At 30.8% G+C, this 8,255-nt stretch overlaps 1 pseudogene; it reads right to left on the reverse strand.

The window, feature by feature from the left end:
• Positions 1–7,675: 7,675 nt before the first annotated feature.
• On the reverse strand, positions 7,676–8,255 carry LOC107891597 (probable histone H2B.1; annotated as a pseudogene).

The raw sequence follows: 8,255 nt of genomic DNA on the forward strand, positions 1-8,255 counted from the left end.
AAGATTTTTTAATTTAAAGAATTCTCATTTGTTGCTTGTTCTCAATGAAAATTGATTGTTAGAAACTCACTAGCTAAAATTGAGATTTCATGTCTTGCATTTTTGAAATGAATATGAGCCCATTCATCCACCATGAGGATGGTTTTGGTATTATATGATTTTGGTAGATGCATTTACAAAATAATTACGTATGTGTTATCAACTTGCAAAATGTCGTTTGCACCAATTGCTCCACCACAAAGCACAAAGATGAGTGAATCCTCAAAAAAAGTTGAGAATATATATTAATTACAAGTCTCTTTATATTATTAGATGTTTTGAATGTATTGGATACTCAATTATGACATGATTTGTGATTATCATTTTGATTCGATAGTTTTCCCGATATTATGGGGAGTGAAATAATAACTTGTAATGAGTTAGGGGGAGAGTAATTTGAACCAGAAGTTCAACAAGGATAACTTATTACAAGTTAACTAACAAATGTATTTACAAACTTAATGAGAATAACCAAGTGTTATATATTATCCAATATTTTAATTTGAATCAAAGTCTCAGTAGGACAATAACTTAGAATAAATAATAGATTAATCGATTCCAAAGATGAAAATTCTTCTAGATGGTCATATAGTGGAGGAGGGTGTTCTAGAAGAGACCCAAGACTTAACTAATAAATAAAACTCCTAAAGAGATTCAGGTATTTGAAACTGAAGATTAAAATAGTAAAAATAAGAGAATTCGATAAGTTATATCAATTTAAGAAAATGTCAAACCGATAATAAAAGTGGTCAACAATGGTTTTGCATGCAATATTATTGTTGAAATAATGAAATAAAAGGAGAATCTTAAATAAATCTATTGAGAAATATATATATATATAGAATGAATTATTCAAAATAGAAAAACGCAACTCAAATACAATTAAATTCGTGAAGTTTTTAAACTATTAGTTCAAATACCTAAATGTATAAAGCCAGTGAGGGTACAAATGAAATAGTTTTGCAAAAACAAAATAAGAATATAAAGTTTTTCGCTAAACCCTGGCATTAATTATGAAAAGATATAATATTATTTTGTGGTGGATGTAATAGCCTTTAGATATATTATTAAACTAACAGTTTATAAAAGAAATTAACTTGTATCTAATGATTGTTGCAACCTTTTATGAATCACTGTATAGTAAAGTTTATACTAAAATCCTTGAAAGATTTAAAATGCCAAAAGTATATTGAAATTCTTGGGAAATTGTTCATTTATATGAATTGAAATAATTTGAACATATGTAGTAAATTTGACATAATAAATAGTAGTTAAAGGATGATTATAAAATGATTCAAAATACTTATTTGTGTTTTTATAGAAGAATTATAATTAAAATTTACTATGATTATTATTGAAACTCTTGAAGAAATTAAGGCTGTGTTTGATTGGTGGAATTTATTTTCCGGAAAATCAATTACAAGTTTTCCGGTGTTTGATTGGCGGAAAACATTTTCCTTTTGGAAAATCAATTCCGCAACACGGGAAATTGTGTTACATTTTAGGGAAAATGTCTTACCCTTTCAATTTCTGTAAGACATTTTCCCTGCTCTCCTGCCTTCTAATACCTTCATTCCTTCCATCATTTCCGGTAGAAAAAGTGCTTCTGTCGACTGATTTTCCACTAACCCTCCACAAGAAGTCCTTTATTCCTTCATTTCCTCGGTTCTCAGTGGCAGATTATCACAGTTTTCTTTTATTTCCTCGGTTCCCTCTTCTCCGACTGATTCAGTTACCGATCCAAACGTTCTCTCCGACCACCATTTATTTTTGCTATCTCCATTCCAATTTCCGTCAGATCTGTGGGAAATTTCAGGTAACCTTATTATTATAGACATTATTTGATTTTTTATGGTTTTATTTTCAATGTCAAAAAAGACTTGCTGGGTTTGTATTTTCTGTCCCGATATTAGTGCATTGTTCAGTAATTGTAAAAGGGTTTTAGGTTTTTATGCACGAAAATTAGGTAATGCAAGGTAAATAATAAATATGCAGATCAGTAATGTCTGATCCTGCAAATTTCCGTTGTTCCAAAAGGGAGCAAGACTGATGTTGTCTTAGCTTCTATTTCAAAATCATACCTACGGAATCATTGTTGGTTCCTCACCTTAATAATAAATATGCAGCTTAAGGATAAAAATTCTGATATAGTATCTGATTTTAACAAATAGTTATTATATTTAGGTGATGGAAGAATACCTAATGTCGCACTAGAGGTTAATGTAGATTCCCCAACCCATTACCATACCATATTGATTCTTAATCCTTTAACGACTGATTCAGTTTGTGCAATATTTGGCTACATTTATCTAGAACTCGAGGAAAATTTCAATAACACGACATACCTAAAGGATTAAGCTATACTGTCAACTACTAATGAAATGGTAAACAAGGTGAATAATTTTGTGCTTCTGAGGATACCGGGTGAATCTAGAACATATCCCAGTTCAGATAGAATTTATCCTGCATCTGGAAATATTGAAGAACAATCCCTTCTGTATTCATCAGAAGTCCTGAATTCTTTGAAATTCTGTGTACCTAGTCATGAGATTTTTAGTTGAAAGTTGGGGTTCCAATAATGTTATGAGAAACATTAACTGAAGTGTTGATTTATGTAATTGTACTGAATTGGTTGTGACAAAATTGGGATCTAGGTTGTTAGTATTATGTTGAAACTATTACTGGTAGTAGTGTCGGGCAACGTTGTTTTATTCCTCGAGTAGAAATTTCACCATCCGGTTCAAAATGGCCTTCCAATTTCAGAAGAAGGCAATTTCCAATAAAAGTTATGTTTTCTTTTACAAAAATTTTCTATCCTCTATTGCAAAAGTTTTTGGATTTTTTTGGATATCATGTCTGATCCTGCTATATTTTCCTTCTAAGATTCTTTATGCGACCCTACTTGTCTGCAAACAATTAGCATTCAATCATAGATTGCAATTTTCTTCTGTTTGAAGCATGATTCACACCATATAATACAAGTATTGATATATTGTAATTTCAATCCATTAAATTAAACCATTAATGATTTGTGTTTGATTTTTTATTGCTCCTAACGGTTCTAATTTCTTTCTATGCTTGACCTCCGGCTGAATAGTTCTTGCTGTCCTAGCCTCTACCTCATCATTCTTACTCCTGTTGGTGGCCTTGGTTGATATTTTCATAAGAGGTTGGTCCAAGGTTTTATCTTTGGAATGTCTTCTTTCTTGATTCTGTCTGCCAATGGCATGGCATTTGTGGTTGTTATATGTTTGTGGTGTGCTTGATTTATGATTTGGTATAATATGCATTTGTGGTTGTTATAATTCGGTTCAAGTGAATTAAGCATGATTGTTGGATGTGTTTGGGTATGGTTTATTATTGATTTACATTTTTACTGTAACTTGTTTACGTATTACTTGGGAAATGGCAGTGATGAGCTGTTATATTTGGTTGATGGTAGGTAAATACATATGTGTGTATGTCATGAATTTTGGCATGATTTATAGCATATGGAATTGGCATTGAAAAGGTCTGGCTTTAGGTTGTTATTATTATGTTGTCAGTGGTAATATGCATTTGTGGTGCAATGCAAGCACAGAAGCTGCTATTAACCAACAAGACAACCGATAACCAATGGGGAACAGTATAAGTTTATGGGAACAAGGACCTTTTCCCAAGTTTCCATGTTATAGATTTAAATATATGTAGTAATATAGAGTTTATGGCAAGGAATTATATTTTTTTTCTTTAAAATATAAGGAAATGTTGTTTAAATATTACACATTGATATCGATTTGGAAGTTTAGGTGTGATACATATTCATTTGCTATCTAAATTCAAACATGCTAAATTTCCATGAAAGAGATTGTAGTGAATATACAGTATGAACAGGAGGGAAAGAATTCATGCACCCCACCATTTTTTTCACAGTTCAAAGACTCAGAATTAAAGAAATGATGAAGTTAGAAATGGGAAAGTCTCAAAACTTTTGCAAATGACAGATGAACCAAAATCAAATTTGTTTTTAACTTTTCAAGTAGATTTTGATTTAAGAAATCAGGAAGCTAGTAATAACTCATCTATATAGGCATCTTAGGGACTGATATTTTTGTTAATTATGTCCGAAATTTTAACTGTATTTATTGTTATCTATATAGCAATTGTAGCAGTGCACTTAAACATTATTTATTTTTTATAAAAAGTAATAAATTTTTAATTTAAAAAATTATAAAAAATAGAAATAATTTTTTTTATAACATTGTCAATTTTTTTTGTTTATATCGAAATAAAAAAAAAGAAAACACACTTGATAGCAATTATAATTTAAAATTTTTTTATATTTTAAAAAAGAGGCATCACCATTTTTAATAACATTTTTGCAATAAAAAACAATACTTAAATAATCAAATTTCTGTTAATGTATATTTTTTTTATAAATAATATGTTAAATATTAAAGTATTGTATTAACTATGATCAATATTTTCTAAGTCATGGTAACTTTATAAATACATGATCAATATATAACAAATACATGAAAGATATTTTTTATAAATAATATGTTAATGTATATTTTTTATAAATACATGGTAACTTTTTTAATATTGGGCAATTATAATTAGCTTGATATGTATGTATGCACTTTTTTAGTCATGGTAACTTTATGTGGTCTTATGAAAATCTTGCATCTTTTGTAGTAGTGATCATATATTTGTGTGGCATTATTTTGTGTAGATGGATCGTAATCAACATCAAATGGCAATTGTCGGAGTCGTGGCTTCAGTTTTAGCTTTTGGGGCTCTTTGGATTAAAAAATTAGAAACTAGGAAGGAAATTGCTTCTCGCCCTCGTGTGAATCGAGATTATGAAAGAGAAAACTATATTAATAGTATTTTATATAGTGGTGACCAGCATTGCATTGATGTGATAAGGATGAGACCGATCGCCTTTTTTAATTTATGTGATATTCTTAGTACGGATAATTTGTTACAATCGTCTAAATCTGTCGATATTAGGGAGCAAGTAGTTATATTTTTACATATAATTGGTCATAATGTAAGGTTTCGAGTGATTGGATCTAGATATTATAGATCAACTCAGACAGTTCACCATTACTTTAGGGTTGTATTGAGAGCTATTTTGAAATTGTATAGACTAGTTATTAGATTACCTGATGAGTCAACTCCTAGTGAAATTAGAAACAATCCAAGGTTTTATCCTTATTTTAAAGATTGTATTGGAGCATTAGATGGAACTCATATTCGTGCATCTGTTCCACTTAGCATGCAAGGAAGATTTCGTAGCCGTAAAGGGGGGACGACACAAAATGTATTGGCTGCCATTACATTTGATTTGAAATTTTCCTATGTTCTAGCTGGTTGGGAAGGTAGTGCACATGATTCTCGTATTTTAAGTGATGCACTTTCACGCCCAAGAGGATTAAGAATTCCGGAAGGTAATATTTATCACAAATAGTTCTAGTAAGCTCATAGTTTATTAGTATTAACTATGTATTGTAAAATTGTAGGTAAATATTATCTTGCTGATGCTGGATATGGCATCTGAATTGGATGTATTACCCCATACCGTGGTGTCCGATATCATTTAAAAGAGTTTGGTGCTGAAGGGCCTGAAAATGCAAAGGAACTCTTTAATCTTCGTCATTCATCATTACGGATCACTGTTGAAAGTGTTTTTGGGATTTTGAAGAAACGATTTCGTGTATTAGATGCTGAACCATTTTGGAATTTTCAAACTCAAGTAGATATAGTTTTGGCTTGTTGTATCATTCATAATCATATAATGGGAGTTGATCCTAGTGATTTACTTAATCAAGGATTATACGAGGTGTCTGAGTCTGATTCGATAATACAAACTCTCACGGAGCGAGAAGAAAGACAAGAAGCAAGAGAATGGTCTACTAAGAGAGATGAAATTGCACAAACTATGTGGGCTGATTATATGGCTAGAAATATTAGGTAGATTTAGGGCTTAGGGTTATTGTTTCTATATTATGTATGTTTTAGTATAATTTTTTTTTGTAAATGTTGGTTGGATAATGATATTGAAATTTTAGATTGTTGGATTTTGATATATGTCTTGAATTTGTTAGATATTGATTATGTTTTAACCTTGTTGGATATTGAATTGATTATTATGTTTTAAGCTTGTTGGATATTGAAATTATTGACAATGACAATTATTTAATGTAGAATGGGTAAGGGCAACAAAGAAGGGACCTCCAAGCAATTCAGGTGGACAAAACCGATGGAACATGTTTTCCTTGAAATTCTAGCAGAGGAGGCTCGAAAAGGAAATAAGCCTTCTAATACTTTCAAATCAGTTTCTATTAATTGAGTTGTCGACGCCATTTCTGAAAGATTCCAAGTCCAATGCGATGTAAAGCATGTGGAAAATCATTTGAGGACAGGAAAAAACTAGTGGCAGATTATATGCAAAATTCGAGGTGAAAGTGGTTTTGGATGGAATGATAACATGAAAATGATCACATGTGATAGAGCGACATATGATGCAACAGTGATGGTAATATATGACTATATATGTTAAGTATATTTCAATTGTTTTTTACTTGTTATTCTAATTGTGTATAATATCTAACAGGCACACAAGAAGTATGAACTATTTCTGAATAAAAACATTGATCATTATGATGAAATGGCTTTGGTTGTTGACAAAAATATGGCAACAGGAAGTTTTGCCAGAACATTTGCTGACATAGATTTGGATGATGGTAATGAAGATTCAATGCCTGTAGACTGCGACAATGAAGAAGCTGAAGAGGTAAGAACAAATGTATCTTCATCTGGCACATCCAAACGTAAAAGAAAAAGTGGTCAAGAAAGTCTCGTTGATGAACAAATTAAATTTGTGGGTGAATAACTTGGCAAAATTGCTAATGCTTTGGAACAATTTAGTGCCGATAAGACATCACAGCTTTACGAACAAGTGATGTCGATGGAGGAAGAAGAATTTGATGATGACTTCTTGTGTTCTGTGTTTGATTATCTAGTGAGTCGTGAATCAAAGGCCAAAGCTTTTTTAGTTAAAAGTAAGAAGCATAGAAAAATTTGGCTTCAAAAATTTTCTCAGGGTTGAAGATATTGATACTTTTATGTGGTGTAATATTATGCACTTGGACAATGTTGTTACTATGTGGTGTATTACTAATTATGTATTTGGATAATATTATTTATAGTACTCATTGTGGTTTCGAAGCAATTTATAATTATTCAATATTATTTCTAGTACTCATTGTGGATAATATTTTTTCAATTTATAATGATCAATATTATAGCTTAATAATTGAGTATTATTATAAATAAATCATTGCAATATATGTAAAAATAATTTAAAATATAAAAATTTATTAATATATATTAATATATGTAAAAAACAACTTTTTCGAAAAATATTTTACACATGATTTTTAAAATAATAGTAATATAAATACACAAATAAATATTCAAAATTAGTATTCAAAATTAAATACATAAAATATAAATACGTTCAAATAATTATTTGAAAAATTAGTATTCAAAATTAATTACATAAAATATAAAAAAATATGACATGAAATTGTAAATAATTTCAATTAATCAATAAAATACGCTAAACTAAAAACTGAATGCAAACATGGAGGCCCAAATGATTTTTAATATTAATAATAAAATCCACCTTTCATTTCTTTGAGATCAACCTTTTCTAATAACCACAAAGGCATGAGAAATATATATTAAACTCAAATAAAATAAATTATACAAAAATACAATTCTTTGACATTTTAGACTGATGGATGGAAACTAAGAACTGGTGAACTTAGTAACAGCCTTAGTCCCTTCGGAGACAGCGTGCTTGGCCAACTCCCCAGGCAGGACCAATCTTACGGCAGTCTGGATCTCACGGGAGGTGATGGTGGGCTTCTTGTTATAGCGTGCAAGCCTCGAAGATTCTTGAGCCAGCTTCTCGAAGATGTCGTTGATGAAGCTGTTCATAATACCCATGGCTTTGCTGGAAATGCCGATATCAGGGTGGACTTGCTTCAGCACCTTGAAGATGTAGATCTTGTAGGTTTCGATGCTCTTCTTGCTTCGCTTCTTCTTCTTGTCCCCGGCTTCTTTAGGGAGCTTCTTGGTTTTTTCTCAGCTGGGGCCTTCTCGGCCTTTTTCTCCTCAGCCGGCTTTTTCTCGGCTTTGGGTGCCATTGGAAACTAGTTGTG

The sequence above is a fragment of the Gossypium hirsutum genome, chromosome D09 (assembly GCF_007990345.1).
Source record: "Gossypium hirsutum isolate 1008001.06 chromosome D09, Gossypium_hirsutum_v2.1, whole genome shotgun sequence".
Lineage (NCBI taxonomy): Eukaryota > Viridiplantae > Streptophyta > Magnoliopsida > Malvales > Malvaceae > Gossypium > Gossypium hirsutum.